The sequence below is a fragment of the Macrobrachium nipponense genome, chromosome 2 (genome assembly GCF_015104395.2).
Source record: "Macrobrachium nipponense isolate FS-2020 chromosome 2, ASM1510439v2, whole genome shotgun sequence".
In the NCBI taxonomy this organism is placed as follows: domain Eukaryota; kingdom Metazoa; phylum Arthropoda; class Malacostraca; order Decapoda; family Palaemonidae; genus Macrobrachium; species Macrobrachium nipponense.
Window position 1 is genome coordinate 91,789,689 of NC_087201.1, and position 23,233 is coordinate 91,812,921.

General features: G+C 43.3%; 2 protein-coding genes across 2 annotated transcripts in view; one reads left to right on the forward strand and one right to left on the reverse strand.

The window, feature by feature from the left end:
* Window positions 1–23,233, reverse strand: part of LOC135221252 (uncharacterized) — a 291,718-nt gene that overhangs the window by 73,078 nt on the left and 195,407 nt on the right. The gene's annotated exons all lie outside the window — the stretch shown is intronic.
* Window positions 1–23,233, forward strand: part of LOC135220785 (probable ATP-dependent RNA helicase DDX27) — a 173,608-nt gene that overhangs the window by 71,534 nt on the left and 78,841 nt on the right. The window contains exon 2 of the mRNA XM_064258262.1: window positions 3,486–3,576. The gene's annotated coding sequence lies outside the window, so the exon portion shown is untranslated. The remainder of the gene's footprint in view (window positions 1–3,485; window positions 3,577–23,233) is intronic.

Genomic DNA, 23,233 nt, shown 5'->3' on the forward strand with positions numbered 1-23,233 from the left:
CAAGAAACTTGTTTTGTGTATAGTACTGGTGTCGGCAACATCAAGAAAATTTGAAGAGAAGTATGTACTATAATTATCTGTGTGCTTTGTACATAGCTAGTAAGGAAAATAGCCTGAATTAATGATAACTAATACTCTACTAACATTGCATTTTTAGTTGAAATAATTTTTTTTTTTTTTTTTTTTTTTTTTTTTTTTTTTTGTGGAAGGTCACCGATGCTTGTGGAAGCTCTTCATTCTTCTGCCCGATATTCTGACATGAGCTATTATTCAAACAAAATTGTGGAGGTGTTTACATGTTAGCTTTAGTGTCTACACCTTGAAATTGTGTTGCAGCAATTCATTTTCCGATGTGAATAGTATCCAATTTTAGATAAGAGAACACCATGTTACACTTCCCTTTACCAGAGGTCATTTATTCCCTGTGATGTGTTAATGTGGATTTTCATCCTAACATGGTTAAGTAAGGTTGTAATGCCACTGTAAAGGGCCATGTCTTACTATTCTTTTCATGCATTTACTTCCATAATACTTTTTGGGGGATAAGTAGTGTTTCCTGCAAGAAGAAACATAGACTTTTGTAGCTATAAATTAGATGGCACAAAATTTACTGGTAACAATGTGGAGAAATGTAAATTTGGGTAAATGGTGGTTAGACAAGACAAAATGCCTTAGTTTTACATTCAGGGATGAAATGACTGAGGATGTGATAGAAGTGGACTGGTTAACCCTTAAACGCCGAGCCTCTATTTACAAAAGTGTCTGCCGTATTCTGGCGGCGTTTGGGAGTTAGTGCCGAAGCGGAAAAAAAAGTTTTTTTTTTTTTTTTTCTTCTTCTAAATCACAGCATGCTTAGTTTTTAAGATTAAGAGTTCATTTTTGGCTCCTTTTTTTGTCATTGCCTGAAGTTTAGTATGCAACCATCAGAAATGAAAAAAATATCATATATAAATAGTATTGAAATATTTGACCGCAAAAAAATATTTCATATATAATTGTATACAAATCGCACTGTGAGCAAAAGAGTTAAAACTAATGAGTTATTTTTTTTTCGTTGTATTGTACACTAAATTGTGATGAATTTGGTATATAACAAAGTGTAAAACGATCAAAGCAACACAGAGAGAAAATATTATCACAAAATGATGCATGAATTTGTAACATGAATCAAAATATTGTGCTAGAGACTTCCCGTTTGTTGCAAAATGAAGGTAATTGATTGAATATTACTGGACTGTAAGTGTTTTAGCTTACAATTGCAGTTTTCGACCATTTCGGTCTAGTTGAAGTTGACCGAAGGTCAAATTTTTTCTATTTATCGGGATTTATATGAAAATATTTCAAAACTGCTAAAAGCTACAACCAATAGTTATTTTTTTGTTGTATTCTACATGAAATTGCATACTTTTTCATGTATAACGCTTTATGTAATGCCTAATAGAAAACTGTGAAAATTACGACAAGGTGACTAAAGAAATTCTGAGATTTTCAGCCGAGTTACCGCGCGTGGAGGTAAGGAAAAAGTTTTTCCAAAAATTCTTCATAAATCGAAATATTGTGCTAGAGACTTCCCGTTTGTTGCAAAATGAAGGTAAATGATTGAATATTACTAGAATGTATGAGTTTTAGCTTACAATTGCGTTTTTCTACCATTTTGGTCGAGTCAAAGTTGACTGAAGGTTGAAATTTTGGCACTTCGTGATTTATATGAAAATATTTCAAAACTGATAAAAGCTACAACCATGAGTTATTTTTTATTGTATTCTATATGAAATTGTGCACATTTTCATTTATAAAACTTTATGTAATGACTAATATAGTAAAACAGAGCAAACATTACGACAAAGTGACAAAAGAATTTCTGAGATTTTCGTCAGTTACCGAGCGCGGAAGTAAGAAAAAGTTTTTTTCACAAATTCACCATTAATCAAAATATTGTGCTAGACTTCCAATTTGTTGTGAAATGAAGGTAAATGATTGAATATTACTAGAATGTAAGAGTTTTAGCTTACAAATTGCGTTTTTCGACCATTCCGGTCGAGTCAAAGTTGACCGAAGGTTGAAATTTTGGCACTTATCGTTATTTATATTAAAATATTTCAAAACTGATAAAAGCTACGACCATGAGTTGCTTTTTGTTGTATTTTACTTGAAATTGCGCATATTTTCATATATAAAACTGTAACGGCTAATATAAAACGGTGCAAAAATTACGACAAGTGACAAAAGAATTTCTGAGATTTTTGGCCAAGTTACCGAGCACGAAGGGAAGGAAAAAGTTTTTGGCAAAAATTTACCATAAATCAAAATATTGTGCTAGAGACTTCCAATTTGTTGCAAAATAAAGGTAAATGATTGAATATTACTAGAATATAAGAGTTTTAGCTTACAATTGCGTTTTTCGACCATTTCGGTCGAGTCGAAGTTGACCGAAGGTTGAAATTTTGGCACTTGTCATAATTTACATGAAAATATTTCAAAACTTTTAAAAGGCTCATATAAAACGGTGCAAACATTACGACAAAGTGACAAAAGAATTTCTGAGATGCGTTGCTGATGCTTTGTAGTGCGAGAAGAAAGATACTCGCACTTGTGCAGGTGGGTAACGCTTGTAAACAAAACAACAGCGTGATCCGTGAACTCCCAGCATCCCTCAAGGCGCATGATTTAAAATCTTTCGCAGACTAGGCCTATAACTATTTTTCTGCAAATATTTAAAAAAACTTTTTGTAGTCGACGTACCGTATGTACACTTGGCACCCGACAGACAATTTTAGTCGACGTACAATACGTCCAGTCGGCGTTTAAGGGTTAAATGGTGATTAAACTGATCTTTGAAAAGAAGTTCATGTATGTGTTTTTACTTTACCCATCACAATGAAGAAGCCTAGATAAGAAAAAAAAAAAAGCATGGGATGTGAGTGAATGGAAGAAACATATTTTTTAAAGTATTTGAAAGTGAAGATTTTAGATGATAACTGCTTGACAGAGGATGCGAGTCTGAAGAGTAGATTTAGCAAGAATAGGTAGCAAAATGTTTGCAAATGATTCAATGATAACTTGAAGTATTCTTGGAAGCCTAGATGGGAATACTACATGAAAGTCACTTGTCTAACTGTCAAGGTTACAGCCTTCTATAAATAAGTTGTTTCCAAAATCATGTAAATGATATATGCATTTAAGACTTAATGTGAGAACGCTTCATTCTTTATTAAAACAGGAATGACTGACAACTTTTTCACAATTTAATTTATTGACAAATTTAAAAGTTAAAGGGAAGGGAAACCAATTAAATAAAGCTAAGCCATGTCCTTCCGTACAAGGAAGAGCAAACTGGCATCAAACTGGCAAAACATAGGACTCCAAAGATCATATTGGTATGTATATTAGAGGGAAACCATAACATATGCTCCTTAATTATATGATAGTTAACCTGTTTATGTATTTGAAAAATACCTTGTTCATTTGTCTTGATGAATTTACAGGTTGACACTGATTCCAAGGGGGCAGATTCCAAGTCTCAGGAGATCCTAGAGAATACCGATGAGATTTTTGTACCAGATCCAGCCAAAAAAGGTATTTTCAAACATCTAACTCACCTGGTAGTTATATATATAGCTTACGTCCCTGACATCACGGCAGAATTTCAAAACTCGCGGCAATCGCCGATTGGGTAGTCAGGTGCACCACCTGTGCGCCCTCTACCCAGGTACGTAGAACTGTTCCAACTATTCCTCAGATCTTCCCTGCCGCCGCATTGGTGACATCGTTGGAATTTCGCTTGTTTGGCCCGTGTTTTTTCACAGTTATTTGGTGAAGCACACTTTGGCTTTGGCTTTCGCTTGTTTTTGGGAGCTTGTTGGAGTGCATGTGGATCATCTTGATAATGATGATGGATCATAATGAATGATGATGATAAGAGAATGTTTGATTTAGAATATTATTGCTTTGACTCTTGCTTATTCTTGATCTCTCTTTTACATTTTCCAAACATGTCTGACTCTGCTTCGAGTGTAAGAATGTGAGTGAGAGGATGTAATACTCGGCTTGGTAAAGCCTCGATAGATCCTCATTCAATTTATATGAATTTAGAGGCAAGAGTGGTGAGTTGGATGATAGGAGGAAGAATGTGTCCATTTACCTGAAAATGAGTGGATGGATATTATTGCTATGTGCGAAAACTTGAAAAGAATAAGATCAGGAGAGCGAAGAGTAGTATGTCTCGCTCTTCTAGAAATAGTCAGGGAATTGACAATTCTCTTTCCCTTGCTAGTGATCCTATTGATCCGGCTTCCGTAGTAACAGTTCCTATTCCCCCTACTGATACAGGTGTTGGTCCAACTTTAAAGGACATGATAGCGACCATTCAAGCCCTTGGTAAAGGTAGAATCCCTTGTAGAAACAGGGAGAATTCATGGTCGAATGTGAGAGATCTTAAAATCACAAGCTACAGTGCTAAAATCAGTGTAAGTGCAAGTGCAGTGGAGGGTGCGACCGCTCGGATCTGTCGCGCTCCTAGTCCTAGACCGCTTCCAAGCTCACCAACCCCTGTGAGAAGGAATGTCGACCGACGAAGGGAGGCGAGAGGTTTTAGCTCCCGAGCGGCCGTCCCCTCGAGCGTACCTGTTGACGATCCCCAGGACGCTCACCCTTGCCATTGGAAAGGCGAGGTTAAAGTGTTTTTTCTTCGTCGTCTGACGATGCAGTACCCAGACGGGGCTGGCGTCAGACTTCGAAATCTAGTCCCCTCTAAAGACAAAATCCAGTAGAGCAGGACGCCAAGCGTCAAGAACTGCCAGGATGTAGTCATTGGAGCAGCCCGGAGCGCTCCCCTTCCAGCTCCGATATTTGCTCTCCTACCAAGCCAAGACGCAAGATGTCGCACAGGCGGCTGTCGTCTTTGGTAGGAGCCAAGGAAATATCGTGCTGCAACTCCTGAACGCTTCTCTTTCGATTCGATACTTGCTCTCCTACCAAGCCAAGATGCAAGATGTCGCACAGGCGGCCGTCGTCTTTGGTAGGAGGAAAGGAAGTATCGGACAATTGGATGCCTTCAGTTCATGCTCCAGCTCCTCCTGCGGTTTGGCATTCGTCTTCAGGATGTTCGTCTCTAGCCGAACAGGATGAAGAGAGAGATATTCATGTTGCGGCTTCCCCAGCCTGTCCCCAGCAGCAAGAAGCTCCGCAGATTTCCTTACTGCAAGATTTGCAACAGAAGCTCTCCTCATTAATGCAGTCTTATCAGCCTGCTACAAACAAAGACAGCATACGTCAAAAGCTTGGACGAAAAGCTGAACGCCAGGACATAGAGCGTCAAGGTCCTCAACACCTAGATGACAGACGTCAACATTCTGGACACCAGGACGCCGAGCGTCAAGAGCCTGGACGCCAGGACGCCAGGCGTCGAGATTCTGGACGCCAGGACGCCAAGCATCAACATTCTGGACGCCAGGCGTCAAGATTCTGGGCGCCAGGACGCCGAGCGTCGAGAGGCTGGATGCCAAGACGCCAGGCGTCAAGAAACTAAAAGCCAGGACGCTGATCGGCAAGATTCTCGACGACAGAGCACCAAGAGTCAAGAAGCTGGACGCCAGGCGTCAAGAGGCTGGACGCCAAGACGCCAAACGTCAAGTATTTGAACAGCAGGACGCCAAATGTCAAGAAGTTCGACACCGGGAAGTCGAGCGTCAGGATTCTTGACGCCAGGACACCAGGCGTCAAGAACATTCTTTGGAAGCACCGACGAAGCATGACATCGCTACGTCGGTTATGGGTTGATCGGAAGAAGGGAAGGATGACTCCCCCCTTCTCTTTTTCGTCCGATGAAAGACTTTTCCGACGAAGAGAATCAAAAAGATCTACAGCCTTCGTCAGACTTGAAAAGACTTATGAAAGTTTTCACGGAACTTTTTCCGGAAAACTTTGTTCCAGCTGCCCCTCGTTCCCCACCTTCAGAGTTCACTCCAGGGAAGGCAACTAAGAAGTCTGACTTTACAAAGATGGTGTTATCACACTCTTCGAAGAGAGCGTTGAAAATTATGAAGGAATAGATTGACATGAAGGGAGACCAAGGAAAGACAGCTTTCTCATTTCCTTCGGCCAGATTAGCGTCCAGATCTAGCATCTGGTATGATACTGTAGAAGCTCTCTGTCTGGGAGTTCCCGCTTCTTCCCAAGGGGACTTCTCGAGTCTTGTGGACTCTTCTCGTCGGACGGCCATGAGAAAGACGAAGGTTTTTTGGTCTACCTCTGAAATGGACCACCTCTTCAAAGGGATTTTTAGAGCCTTCGATGTATTTAATTTCTTAGACTGGACTCTGGGATCTTTGGGGAAGAAAATAGAAACCTTCAAGTCTGCTGATACGGAAGAGCTTGTTCACCTGATGTCTTGCATGGACAAAGCTCTTCGAGACGGGTCGAACGAGCTAGCGGCTCTTTTCTCTGCGGGAATCCTGAAGAAAAGGGCCCAAATGTGTTCTTTCCTTTCGAATAGGGTCACACCCATTCAAAAAGCGGAACTGCTGTTTGCTCCCCTTTCCACACATCTTTTCCCACAAGATTTAGTGAAGGAAGTCTCCTCTGCCTTAGCCCAAAAAGCTACGCTGGATCTAATGACAAAGACAGCTAGGAAAGTCCTACCAACAGGTTTTGGAGCACAGAAACTCAAGGAAACTACTCCTCTGCCTCGAGTTTCTCGGCCCTTTCGAGGAAGATCCCTCAGTAGAGGGAACACAAGACTGGTGGGTAGAAATTCAAAGAAAAGAGGCTTCAGACAAGGGCGGAACACTTATAGATGGTTCCAACGAGTTGGCGGCATTTTTTCTCGGCAGGAATGCTTAAGAAAAGAGCCCAAATTTATTTTTTCCTTGCTTATGAGGTCACGCCCGTTCATCGGACCTGCTTTATGCGCCTCTTTCAGCACAAGAGTTGGTGAATGAGGTCTCCTCTGCCTTGGTAACCCAAAATGGGGCCCCCTACGGCCACGAGAGAGAGACAGGGACTTAATATTGAGAATCCCCGAATATAATTGTTTTGTTTCTTTTAACGGATAATCGGGAACCTCGCCGAATGCTCGAATTCCTGGAATTTCTAGCATTTGCAAGAAGAACTGCTACTGAAGTAAGAATATCTCTCAGTAGACGACCAACCTTGGAATACAGAAGCGAACATCCAGTTAGGCTTGAACTTTCGTCTTCGGGTTTTCTGTTTTCACTATTGAAGCTTTCCTTAAGGGAAGACTTCTCCTTCACTCTCTTGACTAGAGAAGGAAGGGTTTAGATTTCCAATCCTTATTCTCATTCCTCGAAGGGAAAAGAATTTAGAATGGAAGTCGTTGTACAGAAACCTACAAATATACAACGTATATTACGCTCGACACATGATTTTGTTAAGCAGTTGAATTGTCCGGGGGGTAGTCGCATACCGTAGTTAATTCTGATATTCTAATCGAGAGACTAATATTCTAATCGAACTGCAACTCGGGACTGTCTGCATCCCAGGAGTTACCAGTTTCGATTTTTAAAATACTTATGGTATGGTCACGACAACACCACCTCAGTTTTTTGTATTTACCGAAATCCGTTTCGTTCGAATATAATTGCTCGAGCATAATAGATCTCTTTTTTTTTTAATGCTCGATTATTCTAGGCGAACGCATTCCTTCGAGGAATGGATTACCTGGCAACTCAGGATAGCGAGGGAGCAAGAACTAACTGAGTAGGGGACTGCAGAAGACAACCCAGTACCAGCTGGCTCTCCGAGATGCACTGTCGGGTTATGTTTCTCTTTCCTACAATGATGGACTTAGGTCTCTGATTAACGGGGATTCTCGCATACATGAATGACATCAGCATCTCCTTGGATATTGCTAGAATTTTCAACAGAGATATATATTCTGGACTTTTTCATCTTTATGTTTATCGCAGGGTAACAAAAGTCTTTACTAGTCTCCCGCTGCATCGCATTGCGATAATGCGGAATGTTTTTCTTCAGACATCTGAGTGTGTTTTCAAAATGTCTCGTATTCGGAGGGGTGCAATTGTTCATTTTTCACCCCGAATTGACAGATATATACGGAAGACATCGCCAGCTCCCCGACCTGCCACCTCTACTTCCATATGATCAGCCTATGAGAAGTAGTACTTCCCTGTGTTTTTCATTACTGGAAACCACCCTGCTTTCATTGCAACTACAACCCCTCACCTTACAGCAATGAAATAGCTGTTAGCGTTTTCAGTCCTTTATAAGCAAAGGTTCAGAACCTTGAGAATTCTTCTCTCGATTCGGCTGTGAAGACATAGGTTGCATTCACTTTCCACCTTCGTCTTCAATGGAACATAGTGTTGTTTTCTTCTTAGCTGAGATTCAACTACTATGAAAATATCTTGCCATTAAGGACCTCGGTCTTTAGAAGGCAATTGACTTTCGCCTATTGGGCACATCACCTCGTTAAGAGATTCACCACCTCGCTGTCCAGCGTCAGTGACAAACAAATAGACAATTTGTATGGTCTCTCGCCATAACCCTTTAAAAGGCAAAGATCATGTGACTTGCTCGGATGCTTGGACAACTTGCCTCACTATCGAACGCAGTCAGTAGGCAGCTGTCAGAGCGCCCGAGTCAGTTACGGTCTACGCTGTGGACTTAGTAGATTGTTCCAGAACAATCATTACTTCATCCTAATAGATTGTCCCAGTACCCATACCATGGACACCCACCATGGAGTGTCGCTGTCCTATGTCCTATCCATTGCCGAGAAGAAGAATCTTCGCTGCAGTGGGATTGGAGAATCAGAGACTCTTCGCTGCAGACTTTAAGAGAAGTCGTAACGTTACAACTTCGACCATTAAACGATACATAAGCATGTTTGCAGATGTCTTCAATGACAGGAACTTAAACGCGTCTGAATATAAAGATCTCCAAGACCTTCTCAGATCCTTCGACACTACTAAGGAGAGACTACAGTCCCCTCCAGCATGGAATCTGGACGTAGTCCTGAAGTTTCTCATGAGTGATAGGTTCGAGCCTTTACAGGAAACATCATTTAAGGACCTCACCATGAAAACTCTCTTCTTAGATTAGTCTAGCGACAGCGAAAAGAGTCAGTGAAATCCAAGCCTTCAGTAAAGCTGTAGGTTTCAGACAGGGCAATGCTATCTGCTCTCGACAGCTGGGATTTCTAGCGAAGAACGAACGCCCTTCTCAGCCCTGGCCCAAACCGTTCGAGATTTCAAACCTGTCGGATGTAGAGAGAGTTCTTTGTCTGGTAAGGGCCCTGAGGCATTACCTGGAAAGAACGAAGCAATTACGTGGCAATTCAGAGGGGCTTCGGTGTTCTGTCAGAAAGCCCTCTCTGCAAATGTCAAAGAATGCGCTATCCTTTTTTTATAAGGCATTTAATCAAGGAAGCACATTCAGCATGTAATGAAGCGGATCTCGGTCTACTGAAAAGTGAAGACTCATGAGGTTATGGCCGTAGCAACCTCTGTAGTTTTTGAACAGAGTAGATCCCTTCAAAATATCCTGGACGCAACCTTTTGGAGAAGCAAATCAGTGTTTGCGTCGCACTATCTGGGGCAAGTGCAAACTCTGTATGAAGACTGCTACGCGCTGGGACTGTTCGTAGCAGCTCATCCAGTAGTGGGACAAGGGACTACCCCTGAAATCCCATAACCCAATACCCTTTTTCTTACCTTGGAACTATTGAATTTTATGGTTGTTTATGGAGACTGGACGCAGTCTCCCACAATCATTGATCCTTAGTCAGGTGGTCAACTTGTTCCTTGGTAGCGCCCGGAACAAAGGTATTGTAGGGAGTCTAGTCACATAGAGGTTTGACCGGTTGACATTCTCCAAGAGGTCTTCAGCCCCCTGGGTGGATCGCTGGATCTCATAAGGAAAGCACACATAATGAGGCAGGATATCATTGAAGTCAGCTTCCTTAACAGGTACGAACCCCTAAGTTTGTTTTTAATTAACTCTTATGTCAATTCCAACGATGTTGGCTGTCTCTGACCCTCCACCAAAGGTGTCAATCAGCTATATATATATCTACCAGGTGAGTTAGATGTTTGAAAATGTTATTTTCATGATAAAATAAATTTTTGAACATACTCACCTGGTAGTTATATATAATTTAATTCCCACCCTCCTCCCCTCTAGAGACTATGGGCATGGAAGATCTGAGGAATAGTTGGAATGGTTCTACGTACCTGGATAGAGGGTGCACAGGTGGTGCACCTGACTACCCAATCGGCGATTGCCGCGAGTTTTGAAATTCTGCCGTGACGTCAGGGACTTAAGCTATATATATAACTACCAGGTGAGTATGTTCAAAAATTTATTTTATCATGAAAATAACATGTTTTCAATATTTCATCTTGAAGTGAGGTTCAGCTTTTGCTATATTTAAATTCCAACCCCAAGTGACAAGTTATTTTAGTATTGTACCTCTGTTCACCTTTTATGTATACATAGCTGTTGTGTAGTTGATGAGTTTGTTCAGTACCCTCTATACATTCTTTACTATGCAAACTACTCACCTCATCAGTTTCAAAATTTTTTTCCTTCATTTGCATTAACCATCCACACTTCACATCCTTAATGGCGAGTTGGCCTAAAAGTTCTTTCAAACATTTACTATGGCTTCATGTAGGTGGGTAGGGGATTAGGATCATAGTCTTAACAGACATGATGATAATTATATTAAATTTTCATATGTTAATAGAGGTCACCTATCCACTCATACCAAAAAGAAAGTGCTGAAAAATAGTGGGGAACAACTAGAGAGAGGGTGGGGAAGGCATGTCCTATCTTCATAGGACGTCTTATCTGATGAGTAGCATACTGAGCATATGTCATCATAGGGGATCACCTCATAGGATCTGTTCTCTGTTGGAAATACATGTTCCTTTGGCAGCATGAGGACATCTCCTCTGTCTACAGTACAATTAATTTGACAGTGCTTGAGTTGACAGTAGAATATTTAGAACGTATTTGTGTAGAGCATATTATCATTGGACATCCCTTTGAGTTATCCTCTGTCTACTTGGAGAAGACCCATGTTAGACCTCTTCACTACACGGTTCAACAGGAAGCTATAGGTCTACTGTTTGTGGTCACAAATCCATTTGCTGGGGCAGAGGACTCCCCTCTGCACATATGGTATATTCTGGAAGGTTGAACGATGGAATGTCTCTCCTCCCTTTCTCAAATCTCCTGAAGACCCAGAAAAGCTATCTTCAATTCCAACACTTCTTGTGTGCTCCATGCCTCCGAGGCCAGGAACTCTTCAAGATGAGCACCCCAACCTTTGGAGGATGAGTACGAGTACAGGAGCAGATCTGGAGGGGGCGAATGAAGAGGAACTCCAATTGTCAGGCTCCAAAGACTTAGGATGACCCTAGCAGCTCCTTGTGGCCCCAAGCTGAGTGGTTGAGATTCCACTGTAGCACAACCTTTTTTGCCAATCTTGTGTGGAGAGAGACCACCAATCAGTAGGAGCTTTTTCTCTCCATGCTTGGAGTCTGTCCAGTATCTCCTTTGAGTGAGAGAGCTTTCTTACGGAGCAGCGACTCAGATGTAAGGCTGCTTCAAAGGATCTTCATCAGCCTTATACAAGATGAGCCACCTGCTACTGTGATTGATGTCATCAAAAGGATTTCTCTCCTCTCGAGTTTCTGTTCAGTAGATGATATCTTCTGAATATTTTTCAGAACAAAGGAAATTCTTCTTCCTTTTTATACTGCCAAGGAGCTACTGGGCCAACTTGTGATTAGTTCATCTGGAGGATGTGGGCATCACTTTGCCCTGAGAATTCTTTTATGTGGTTCATGAGCTTTGAGGTTTCTTATTCACCTAGGAAACTCAGACCTCCTATACCAAGTAGTCTCACTCTAGTTTCTTCAAGTTCAAGCGACAATCGTCTTACAGGAAACTGACTATGGAACAGTTTTCCTGCTGACAATCGTCTTACAGGAAACTGACTATGGAACAGTTTTCCTGCTGACCTTGGCTTCCCTGGAAGAGTTAGAGAACTCCAGGGTCGGATTTATGATGTAGACTCACAACGCGTTGGGGGTCAGTAGCTTTCGACCTGTCAAAGCACTGCTTTGTTATCTGAAGGACTCGTCACCTAGACCTTAGGTGTCATAGACTCTATGTTAACACAAGCCAGGTCAAGAAAGAGGTGTCCTTGAATACCCTTTTGATTAACTACACTAGGTGAATAAGCAAGCCTACTCCTCATCACCAAATTTTGTCACCAATTAGGTGTATGCAGAAGTGCACGACACTAAAGGATTAGGTTCCTCCCTGGAATTTTAGAAAAACTTATCTGTTCATAGGATTTTGAATGCTGGTTCCTGATTCCCTCAAACCACTTTAACTTTCTTCTACCTGAAGGCTGTTGCCCACAGATCCTTGGACACTTTTCTTTGGGTCTGTTGATGGCTGTTCATGTCTGGTGAGTAGTGGTGACAGATCCGTTTCTTGTGGTTAACATGGTATGTTGCTTGAACAGATATTGTTCTTTTAGACTTCTGTGTATTCAGTGAATCTGGATGTGTTTCATTGCATTTAAACACAGTGGACTGAGTGTTAGGTATCTACATATCTAACATCTCAAAGGCTTAGAACCCAGTGAACTGAGCGTTAGGTATCCACATATCTAACATCTCAAAGGCTTAGGTCCTCATTTTTTAGAAATCTCAGTTCCTAAGAAGAATGATCAGGTGTGTCGAATCTCCAGTCGGTACAGAATTCTCATAACTCCCTCCAAGTGTGAGTCTATCCTACTGTTAAAGCCGAAGGTTTGTTCCACGTGTGAACAACTGGCAAATTCTTAAATAATTTGTGTATTTTTCATGATTTATCTTACGGTTAAGACCTCAGGTTTGTTAGCTATGAAAAATAAAATAAAATTTCATACATTCAACTTACCTGTCAGATATATACATAGCTATCGACTCCGTCGTTCCAGACAGAATTTCAAATTTCGCGGCACTCGCTACAGTAGGTCAGGTGATCTACCGCCCTGCTCTGGGTGACAGGGCTAGGAACTATTCCCGTTTTCTAATCATATCTCTCTGTCGCCGGCTGTATCAACATTGTTGTACTTCCTCCTGACTAGAATTCGTTTTTCGCAAAGCTTTTGATCATCTCTCGCTGATATTTGGTGACGTACTTTGGATCGTTGTTTGGCATTCGCTATCGTGGACTGTTTTTTGGACTTGGTTTTTGGAATTTGTGAATATGTCTGATTCTAGTGTTAGTTTCAGAGTGTGTGTGAATGAGGGCTGTAAGGTGAGGATTCCGAAAGCTTCGGTAGATCCTCACACTAGTTGTAGGGGGTGTAGAATGGTTGAATGTTCGATTGAGAATACGTGTAATGAGTGTGAGAATCTGAGTGCACAAGAGTGGAAGAATCTAACTTCTTACTTGAAGAAGTTAGAAAGAGATAGAGAGAGGAAGGCGGCTTATAAAACCCGCAGAATGTCTGCCTCTCATGATTTACTGTCTAGCTCTGTAGCTTCTTCCTATGATGATAATAACCATTCTGTTTCAGCCCGTTCACAACTTGCTAATCCCTCTAGTTCTGCTTCGGAAATAGCAGAACTTAGAGCTTCCCTTCAGAAAATGCAGGAAAAAGTCGCAGCATTGGAAGGTAAGGAAAGTGAATGTGGCAGTGATATTAGTGTCCCCAGTGTAGTGGGGGGGGTAGGGGGCGTCTGGTCGTCTCTCTGCGACGCTCCCAGGCCTAGACCTCTTCCAAGCTCCCTGGCCCGGAGGAGAAGGAAAGTCGAAAGCCGTACGGGGGTTGTGGAGAATCCCCAACGATCAGGCGTCCCTTCGGCAGAATCGATCGTATCGACTGCCAAGGACCGCTATAGGAAAAGCATCCTTCGAGAGTGCTTTTCGTCGTCGAGTTCGCCTTCGCCGAGAAGAGGATGGAAGGAGTCGAATCTTTCCCGTCCTTTGAAGAGGAGTAAGAAAGAGCACGAGCTCAATTCGAGTCCCGAGCGCTTCTCAGAAGGAGGAGCGCCTTCGGTAATAAAGAGGGCGAGAATACAGTCAGACTCTGGGTCTGGAAGAGATCCTAGAGCGCCTTCCAGATCTCCCTCTCCTAATGCGGAAGATTCCTCAACCAAGAAAATTTTGAAGAATATGCAAGAGCAATTAGCCTTGTTAGTAGGAACTCGTTATAAGGAGCCTACTCGTAAGAAGGATGATAGGCTTCCTATTAAAAGATCTAAATACCTATCTCCTGCCAGGCGCGACGCATCCTTCAGGGGAGTTGTCGCACAGGCGGCCATCTCTGGGGGGGGCGGTGCGCTAGACAGGAGAGAGGTAAGAAAGGAAGCTACTCCTGTCAAGAGTAGGGCGCCAACCAGAAGCCAGACTCCGAGTAGGCGCAACGAGCCAGTACAAGATTCAAGATCTTCAATCAAGCGCCAAGAGTTAGCTGAAGAGGAAGATCCTGTTAGGAGTAGAGCACTTGTGAGACGGAAAGCGCCTACTAAACATCAGACGCATGCTAAGGATCAGGAGTATTCGGAACGACGTACTCCTACAAGACACCAGGAGTCGTCGGGCCTAGATACTCCTCCCAGGCGCCAGGAGTATTCTGAACTAAATACTCCTCTCAGGCGCCAGGAGTATTCGGAAGCTTATACTCCTCACAGGCGCCAGGAGTACTCTGCACTTAATACTCCTCCCAGGCGCCAGGAGTATTCGGAACTTAATACTCCTACCACACGCCAGGAGTATTCTGAACAAAATGCGCCTACTAAAAGCCAGGAGTATTCGAGGCGCTTTGCGCCTGCCAGGCGCCAGGAGTATTCCAGGCGCGTTACTCCTCCCAGGCGCCAGGAGTATTCCAGGCGCGTTACTCCTCCCAGGCGCCAGGAGTATTCCGAAGCTTATACTCCTCCCAGGCGCCAGGAGTATTCGGAACTTAATACTCCTACCACGCGCCAGGAGTATTCTGAACAAAATGCGCCTGATAAAAGCCAGGAGTATTCGAGGCGCTCTGCGCCTGCCAGGCGCCAGGAGTACTCGGAACTTAATACTCCTACAACGCGCCAGGAGGATTCTAAACAAAATGCGCCTACTGAAAGCCAGGAGTATTCGAGGCGCTTTGCGCCTGCCAGGCGCCAGGAGTATTCCAAGCACGTTACTCCTCCCAGGCGAGATACTCCTACTGTACACCAGGCGCATTCCTCGTATGAAGAGCCTGACACTCGTAAGAGAGTAAGAGAAGAGTCAGTAGAAAGAAGAGAGCCTTCTCCTTCCGAGCCTATCAACCCAGAAGATGCCTCGGAGGACGAAATGAAGGAAGGATCTTCTAATTATAAAGTTCTTTCGTCCCTTTTGTTGGAGGAATATGGAGACTCTTTGACGCCAGCTGCTCCCCCTTCGCCACGCTCGCAGTTTTCAAGCACGAAAACACTCAAGTCTTCCTCTTTCCTTAAAATGAAGCCTGCCATTTCTATGAGGAGAGCTCTACAATCTCTTGACTCCTGGTTCAAGAAGAAGAAGGAGTTAGGAAGGACGGTTCTTTTGTAGCCTAAAAGCCTCCCGCTAAACTTACAGGGAGGGGGAGAGGAATTTGGTACGAAACGGGAGAGGATATGGGATTATCTCTGTCCGTTTCAGCTGAGTCAGACTTCTCGAGTTTGGTGGATTCGTCGAGAAGGCACGCCTTGAATGCAGCGAAGGTTACATGGGGGCTTTCGGAACGGATCACCTCATCAAGGGACTTTTTCATACTTTAGAAGTTTTTAACTTCTTAGATTGGTCCCTTGGGGTTCTGGCCAAGAAATCTCAAGAAAATGAACAACTCGACCCAGAAACCCTGAATTGCATCCTCGCCTGCATTGATAAGGCTGTTCAGGATGGATCGGCTGAGGTATGCTCTCTATATGGTGCAGGAGTTTTAAAGAAAAGGGCGGTGCACAGTGCTTTCCTCACGAAGGCCGTCTCTCATTCACAGAGAGCCGCCTTATTGTTTGCGCCTCTCTCTGAAAACCTTTTTCCCTCACAGTTGGTGAAGGACATCGCGCATTCTCTGACGGAAAAGGCCACCCAGGATCTCTTAGACAATCTCAAGGAAGAATAGGCCTGTGGCTAGTGAGGAAAAGAAAGTGGCTCGCCCAGCTCAGAAACAGCCCTTTCGAGGAGGTCTTCCAACTAGACCGATCGCCAGAAGGAAGTCAACCGATAAGAGGGGCAGGTCTTCCTTCCGTTCCTTTAAGAAAGGGAAGTGAAAATTCTGTCCTCCAGACACCCGTAGGAGCCAGGCTACATTATTTTGCGAAAGCCTGGGAAGACATAGGAGCCAACACTTGGACGATGTCGATTATCAAGAAGGGGTATCGCATCCCATTCAAGGACATTCCTCCCTTGACAACATCTCCCGAGGGAATTGTCCGCCAGATACAGGGACCCTATTCTGAGGGATACTCTTCGTCAGATGGTGGAACAGATGTGGGACAAAAGAGCAATAGAACTTGTGCTGGATTGCAACTCCCCGGGGTTTTACAATCGCTTGTTTCTTGTAACCAAAGCCTCGGGGGGATGGAGACCGGTACTGGACGTAAGTGCGCTGAACAAATTCGTCGAACAACAGAAGTTCAGCATGGAAACGTCTGCCTCAGTCCTTGCAGCACTGCGGCAAGGGGATTGGATGGTGTCCTTAGACCTTCAGGACGCATACTTCCACATCCCGATCCACCATTCGTCGAGGAAGTACCTTCGATTTATGTTCGAAGGAAGAAATTATCAGTTCAGGGCCCTGTGTTTCGGCCTGTCCACGGCTCCGCAAGTCTTCACAGACGTGATGAAAAATGTAGCAAGGCACTTACATTTGAAAGGGATAAATGTCTCCCTGTACCTGGACGACTGGCTCATCAGAGCCAGGTCTCAAAAGCAGTGTTTGGAGGACCTTGCGAACAACACTGGAATTGACAAAGTCTTTGGGATTGATCGTGAACCTCGAGAAGTCTCAGATGGTCCCCAGCCAGAACGTGTTTATCTGGGATTCAGATGGATTCTCGGGGTTTCGAGTTTTTCCATCTCAAGAGAGAATAAAGAAAGGCTGTGCCACAGTATCGAACTTTCTAGGGAAGGAGCGCACTTCAGCGAGGGAATGGCTGAGCCTTCTGGGAACCCTTTCCTCGCTCGAACAGTTCTTTCTCCTAGGAAGATTACATCTTCGACCGCTTCAGTTCTTCCTAAGAAGAAGTTGGAGTTGGAAGACAGGTCAGCTCTCGGACACGTTTCCAATCTCGAGATAAAACATCATTTGAAGTGGTGGTTGGTTCCATTAAAGGAAAACAAAGGAGTGTCCCTGCAAGTACGGAACCCAAGCCTGACATTGTTTTCAGACGCCTCGGAGGCGGGCTGGGGTGCAACATTGGGACCCAGAGAAGTGTCAGGCACCTGGTCGGCAGAACAGGTGTCATGGCACATAAATTGCAAAGAGCTCTAGCGATTCACCTGGCACTAAAGAGCTTCGAACACTTAGTCAGAGGAAAAGTCGTGCAGATAAATTCAGACAATACGATAGCTCTGGCTTATGTCAAGAAGCAAGGAGGGACGCACTCTTTTGCTCTGTACGAGCTGCAAGGGATTACTGATTTGGGCGAACCAAAGGAAGGTAATTCCTCCTAAGGTTTGTTCAAGGGGAGGGGAGAGGAATGTGAGAGCGGACAGATTGAGCATGGAGATTCCAGGTCCTTCCCACAGAGTGGACACTCCACTCAGAAGTCTGTCAGAGCCTTTGGCTCCTTTGGGGGAAGCCTCAAATAGATCTTTTCGCCACATTCCTCTCCAACGGATAGATACATTTTGTGCCCTGGTGGAGGATCCCCGGGCTTATGCAACAGACGCCTTTCTCCTGGACTGGTCAGGGAATAGACGTTTACGCTTTTCCCCCGTTCAAGATACTGGGGAAGTAGTCAGAAAATTCGTGGCATCCGAAGGAACCAAGATGACTCTGATCGCTCCGTATTGGCCAGCTCAAATTTGGTTCACAGAGGTGATGGAATGGACAGTGGACTTCCCCAGATCTCTTCCAAACAGAATAGATCTGCTCAAACAACCCCACTTCGAGAGGTACCATCAAAATCTACCCCGCTCTTGCTCTGACTGCCTTTCGACTATCGAAAGACTTGTCAGAGCGAGAGGGTTTTCTCGCCAGGCAAGCAAACGCAATTGCTAGAGCCCGCAGATCATCTACGAGGCGAGTGTACCAATCGAAGTGGGAAGTTTTCAGAAACTGGTGTAGGTCGAAGAAGCTGTCCTCTTCCAGTACCTCTGTGACCGAAATTGCAGATTTCCTTCTGTTTCTTAGACAAAAGTCGCATCTCTCAGTACCAACTATTAAGGGGTACAGGAGTATGCTCTCAGCAGTCTTTAGAAACAGAGGATTAGATCTAACAAATGATAAGGATTTGCACGACCTCATTCGTTCATTCGAAACAGCTAAATCACTTGTACCTAAGGTTCCAAGCTGGAACTTAGATGTGGTTCTTAAATTTCTTTCATCAGATGAATTCGAACCACTGCACACTGCTTCGTTCCGTAATATCACTAGAAAGTGTTTGTTTCTGATCTCTCTTGCAACGGCAAAAGAATCAGTGAGTTGCACGCCCTTGAATCAAGAGTTGGCTTCAAAGGAGACTCCGCAATTTGTTCATTTCAGTCCCTTTTTCTGGCCAAAAATGAAAACCCTTCGAATCCCTGGCCCAGGAGCTTCGAAGTGAAAGGACTTTCTAGTTTGGTGGGCAGAGAGGCAGAAAGATCCCTTTGCCAGTTAGAGCTCTAAAATTTATCTGGACAGGAAGAAGCAGTTGGGGGTTCGCAGAAAGGTCTTTGGTGCTCAGTGAAAGACCCCAAGAGAGCAATGTCCAAGAACGCTTTAGCCTTCTTTGTTAGAGTGTTATCACGGAAGCTCATAAGAAGTGTCCAGATGATTCTTTTTAATCTTCTAAGAGTGGGAGCCCACGAAGTTGTTAGAGCAATCGCAACTTCGGTGGCGTTCCAAAGAAATATGTCACTAAAGAACATTTTGGACACAACTTATTGGAGATGCAACTCTGTGTTTTGCATCCCCATTATTTAAAAGACGTGCGAGTTACGTATGATAAATGTTTTTCGTTAGTCCGTTTGTGTCAGCACAGACGGTTCTGGGTAAAGGAGAAAGCACCAATCCTTAAAATTATGTACGGAACCCTCTTGTCGGATGTGTTCTCGGTGTATGGGAGTGTCAGTAGTCGCACAGGCGGCCTTCACTTCTCTTCATTTGAAAATCGAGTGACATCTGACTATTAGAGGGGTACAAAAATTTTGTTATTTTTGTATGTATGAGTTTCGAGTTTGTGGTTGTTTTGCAAAGAGTTTGGGATAACTCTAGGCAATCTTAGAACTAACACGGGTTAGGATCGGGTGATCGGGATTGGTTGTGTGCTCCTTAAATTAGTGCGTGTTGTCATATAAGCGGATGTGCTCCATTGACAAACGCCAGTTAGGATTCTGTCGAGTAAGTGGGAGACCCCATCGACAGATCCACAAGAACTCTTGGCCACAGATCACTATCTCGCTAAGGCTCTTGAGATGAAGCAGACTCCTGGGCAGTAGCCACGAAGTCTTCCATCTAAAAAGGTAGGAACTAAGGTTTATTAATACCTACAACATATGTTGTTTACCTGTCTAGTCAGTTAGTTAGCTGTCTCTTGCCCTCCACCAAAGGGTGTCAATCAGCTATGTATATATCTGACAGGTAAGTTGAATGTATGAAAATGACATTGTTATGATACAATAAAGTTTCATACATACTTACCTGGCCATATATACAATTGAAGACCCACCCAGCCTCCCGCAGGAGACAGGTGGAAGAGAGATTATGATTAGAAAACGGGAATAGTTCCTAGCCCTGCCACCCAGAGCAGGGCGGTAGATCACCTGACCTACCTGTAGCGAGTGCCGCGAAATTTGAAATTCTGTCGGGAACGACGGAGTCGATAGCTATGTATATATCTGCCAGGTAAGTATGTATGAAACTTTATTGTATCATAACAATGTCATATTTGAGAATTAGTATTAAAATGTCTGTTAAAATTAGTAAAAGTTTTGAATATAAACTACTTTTATATGCAATACTTTTCATTATTCATATCTGTATACATCCGGGACAAACATAATTTTAAAAAGTGAATGGGTGGGCAATAGAATTATAAAATTTGGTTTATATTGCAAAAATATATAGTATTTCATCTGAGGTTGGAATTTTTTATGTTACGATGTTTCATTTTGAATTATGTCCATCTTAGTGCTACTGAAGTAAATATGACTACCAAAGTTCAGTTTTATTTAAGTAACTTACCAATTAATTATATAGCTATGGTTCCCGGACCTACAGCAGCTTAAAAAATTCAAAATTGGCGCTGTGCTACTATTGATAGTGAGTAGGTGGGTAGTTCCTCCCCACTATCCAGGAGTTTAGGAAACAAACTAGCAGAGGGCTCAATTCGCTCTCTGCTGGCTTCCGATTAACATCGGTAGTTTGTGAGCAGCTGCTTCATTGTATTCGGATGATTGTCCCTGATATTCGGGGAAGTACTCAATTTTGTTGTTGTGGCCTTCTTTTTTCATCATTACATTGTGGTCAATTTTGTATTTTGCCAATTAAACATGTCTGATTCTAGTTGGCTAGTACTTGTTTTTGCTGAGAAGGTTGCAAAACTAGATTGATAAAGTTTTCTTATGATAGTCATTTTAAATACTACATTCAATGTAGGGGCCAAGAGAACAGTATTGATAATACAGTGGAACCTTGACATACAAAAGTCCCAACTTATGAAAAATTCAAGTTATGAAAGCAAATACGAAGATTTTTTTGCCTCTGCATACAAAAATACGTAATTCAGGTCACGAAAGGGTGTTATTGTAAAGTCCCGAGATTCGCCCGGACTGCCGAGAACAATTTTAAAACTCGTGTGCCGCCAACTGAGTAGACTCGCCACCATCCTCCCGCTCTCCCATTGGTTCCTGATGCTAGTCACCATCGTAAGATCCTGCTCTGCTATTGGTCAGCATCTCTCCCATCGTGCTCTATGTAAAGGCGTTCTTCTGCCACTCAGTAGCAGCATCGTTATTATAAGCATGCAAAATTTGTTCGTTCTTCTATGATTTTGTTTGTTATCGTAAATTCATGTTAGTGATTTTCATTTTGTACTTTATCATGTTGTGTGAGAACTTTAGTACATAACTTAATTACGTACGCATAGTCATGGGTCCCAAGAAAGTTGCTGAAGTTCACGGAAAGAAGAGGATGCTTTCTATGTAGATGAAGATGGAGATTATCAAGAAGTATGAGGCTGGCGTGCGGTTGAGTGTGATCACTAAGGAATATTGCAAGGACGTGACAATTTTGTCCAACAAGAGGAGCCACGTGCACAATGAGATAGAGAGGATGCTTCTTGTATGGATGAAAGACAAAGAAATCGCTTACGATACAGTAACCAAAACAGCAATCTGCCACAAAGCCAGTGTTATTTTTGGCGATTTGATTGCCCAGGCCGAAGACGACGGAGGAGAAGGGACACCAACACCAACCCCAGACTTCAAGGCTTTTCATGGGTGGTTTGAAAAATTCCGGAAACAGACTGGCATCCATTCGGTGGTGCGGCATGGTGAAGCGGCCAGCTGGGACACAAAAAGCGGCAGAAGCCTTTATTAAGACATTCTATGAGATGACGATCAACAAAGGCTACAGTTCTCAGCAAGTCTTCAACTGTGACGAGACTGGCCTTTTTTGGAAAAAAATGCCTCATTGGATGTACATCATGGAGGAAGAGAAGAAGCTACCCGGGCATAAGCCTATGAAAGACAGGCTTACGCTCGCAATTTGTTCCAACACCAGTGGGGATTGCAAGGTGAAGCCCCTGCTTGTGTATCATTTGGAGACTCCTCGAGCCTTCAAGGCCCACAAAGTGCTGAAGGAGAAGCTTCCAGTGATGTGGAGGGCTAATGCGAAAGCCTGGGTAATGAGACTTTTGTTCACCGAGTGGGTAAATCTGTGTTTTGGCCCAACAGTGAAGAAATTCTTAGAAGAGAAACGCCTCCCTCTGAAATGTTTGCTGTTGTTAAACAATGCCCCTGCTCACCCTCCTGGCCTCGAGAAAGATATCCTAGCGGAGTATTCTTTTATCAAAGTTCTTTATCTTCCGTCTAACACCACCCCTCTCCTCCAGCCCATGGACCAGCAAGTGATATTGAACTTCAAGAAGCTGTATACGAAACATCTTTTCAAGAGATGTTTCAGCATCACTGATACCACAAACCTCACCTTGCGTGAATTTTGGAAGGAGCATTTCGATATTGTGATATGCATCTGACTCATTGATCAAGCTTGGCAGGAGGTTTCAAGGCGAACCTTGAATTCTTCGTGGAGGAAACTCTGGCCTGATGCTGTATCCGCCCAAGACTTTGAGGGATTCGACGTAAGCGAATCTGATGCAGATTCAGAAACAGTTGACGATCCTGAAACTGTTTCGCAACCAGATCTTGATGAGATCGTTGCACTCGGCAAGTCTATGGGGCTGGTCGTCAACGAGGACAGCATCAATGACCTTCTCAAGGAGCTTACGACGGATGACCTGAAGGAGTTGGAGGCCATGCAACATAACGTCGTTCAAGAAGAGTTCTCTAGCAGCAGCGAGGAGGAGGACCCTATGACAACAGCAGAAATTAAGGATGCTCTAGCTGCTTTTCATAAGGTGCAATCATTGGTAGAAAAGAGACACCCCGAAAAGGTTTACACAGGTCATATGCTTGCGCAGTTCAATGACGTTTGCCTGAGTTGTTTCAGGAACATTGTGAAAAGTTTCTTGTAAAATTAAGTGTTAACATTTTCTGCACTTTGTTAATGTGTTTTGTAAAGTTTAGTGTTAACGTTTCCTGTCATTTTATAATGTGTTTCGTAAAGTTAAGTGTTCAAGTTTTCTGCCATTTGTCCTCCTCCTCTGTCGCCACTTTCGGAGATCGCTCACTCGAAAGGTAAGGTTCCACATTTTACTACATACGTACGTATGTACGTACAGTGTTTCTTGTACCATGTGCACTAATACACTTTATTTACAGGTATTTAGTACATATTAGTAGTATATGTAGTTTAAGTTAGGTATTGAATGGTCCAAATTGTTTTATTTCATTGTTTATTGGTCAATTTAGC